Source organism: Otolemur garnettii, unplaced genomic scaffold, assembly GCF_000181295.1.
Source record: "Otolemur garnettii isolate 467f Iridium unplaced genomic scaffold, OtoGar3 scaffold00145, whole genome shotgun sequence".
NCBI classification, from domain to species: Eukaryota; Metazoa; Chordata; class Mammalia; order Primates; family Galagidae; genus Otolemur; species Otolemur garnettii.
This window is the reverse complement of record NW_003852540.1, coordinates 2,711,650-2,714,116: the sequence shown is the minus strand read 5'-3', so window position 1 is coordinate 2,714,116 and position 2,467 is coordinate 2,711,650.

The following is a 2,467-nucleotide window of genomic DNA, read 5'->3' as shown; positions in this document are numbered from 1 at the left end:
CTGCTCTAATTTTAGTTATTTCTTTTCTTCTGCTGGGTTTGGGATTGGAATGTTCTTCCTTTTCCAGTTGCTTGAGATGTTCCATTAAGTTGTTAACTTCCTCTCTTTCCATTTTCTTGAGGAAGGCTTGCAGTACTATAAATTTCCCTCTTAGGACTGCCTTTGTGGTATCCCAGAGGTTGTGATAATTCATGTCTTCATTATCATTTTGTTACAAAAATTTGGTAATTTCCTTCTTAATCTTGTCTCTGACCCAGCTATCATTCAGCATAAGGTTATTTAGCTTCCATGTTTTTGTATGAGGCTGCAGATTCCTGTTGTTACTGAGTTCAGCTTTTATTCCATGATGGTCTGAGAAGACGCAAGAAATAATTTCTATTTTTTAAATTTGCTGAGGTTAGACTTGTGACCTAAGATGTGATCTATTTAGGAGGATGTTCTGTGTGCTGATGAGAAAAATGTGTATTCAGTTTTGTTAGGACGAAATGTTCTGTAGATGTCTGTTAAATCCAAATGTTGAATGGTTAAGTTTAAATCTACAATTTCTTTGCTAAGCTTCTTATTGGAGGATCTATCCAACACTGCCAAAGGAGTATGGACATCTCCAACTATGATGGTGCTGGAAGAAATCAAGTTGCTCATGCCTGTTAGAATGTCTCTTATAAATTGAGGTGCATTCTGGTTTGGTGCATAAATATTAATAATTGAAATCTCATCATATTGAGTATTACCCTTAACAAATATAAAGTGACCATCCTTGTCCTTGCTTACTTTTGTTGATTTAAAGCCTATTGTGTCTGCAAATAAAATTGCAACACCTGCTTTTTTCTGCTTCCATTTGCCTGGAATATAGATGACCATCCCTTCACCCTGAGTCTATATTTATTATCTTTTAAGGTAAGATGAGATTCTTGTATGCAGCAGATATCTGGCCTGAGTTTTTGTATCCAGTCAGCCAACCTTCACTGTGTTTCTGTAGACAATGATGGTGAAGACTGTGAGCTCTAGCTACTTTTCAATGCTGGCTCTGCACTTATTTGCTATAACTGACATTGGACTGTTGTTAAATTAGTTACTTATCTGTAAAATGGGAACAATAATAATAATACTAATAATATCACTACTAATGATGATAGCATCCTTATAAAGTTGTTAGGAGAACCAAATAAAGAAATATCTGAAAAGTTATTAAAACTGAACCTGGCACATAGTTAGCACTTAGTAAATATTAGCTTTTATTTTACTAAAAGCTACATTAGTCATATAATTTCTGGACAACTCTCTAAAATCTCCCGTCAGACTCTGCATACTAGATGTTTAAACAACAATAGTTCAACTTCATTTTCTTCTATATGTTTTTCAGGTTACTCCATCCTATTTGCTCTGTTCTTATGTGCCCTGTGTTCAGATCATGCTCCAGTTTCCTGAACGTGGACTCTCCAGACATGGATATGGTGATATCCCATGATAAATATTTTTCTTCTTAGTAATCACATTTTACCATTGGTGTCTTTTTCAGGTTCTATCATTACTTATATGTTTTATTTACTGGGTACCTGTTAGGGACAAGGAATTGTGCGATGGCATAGAAGAAAACTATGAAGAAAATGAGACTTTATCCCTCAAAGATTTGTAAATATTTTCCATGGACAGTGACTAAAGGTTTCATTAACTTATCCAAGGGGTCATTATGCTCCACTCATCCCCCAAGAAGAAATATGTCTGGATATGAAAAAAGCTAAATTTAATTGTTTGTTGAAAAATTCCAGTTTTGGTCAATCCCTTCTCTTTCAAAGACATTTTTTAAAAAGGAAAGATCTATGAAATATATTTGCAGAATAATAGAAATAAATCATTTCTAAGTACTTAAAATGAAATTGTTTAGTTGAACACAATTTAAGGATGAACAGAAACAGTTTTAGGAATTATCTTTCCCTGTTCTTAAGATGTTAAAACTGAGCAACAGCATAAAAAAGTTAGAATAATGAAAATAAAGTTGACCTGGAAACAGCTGATAGAAATGAACAGAAAGCAGAGAATGATCTTAATTGTCATTTTAGGCAAATTACCCTTTCAGAAAATAAATTAAAAACATGGAGGACTGACTTATAAGTGCTACAAGGAAGATTAAAAGATAAAGAGTTTAAAATGATAAGGAAAGAAAATGAAGAGCATTGGAAAGAATGTGAACTGTCATGTAGGAATAATATTCCACAGAAAGAAAGCAGAAAAGATAGAACAAAAGCAACAATTAAAGTTAAAAAGATTATATTTTAGAGAATCAAAAACCTGAGATCATAAATTGAAAGCCTTGCTGTACCATTGAGTGTATTAATGAAATTATCTGTCAATTTACCTTAGTGAGAGGTTTGTATTTTAGTGATAAGAATATACATTATGAATACAAATTTTTTTTTTTTTTTTTTTGAGACAGAGCCTCAAGCTGTCCCCCTGGGTAGAGTGCCAT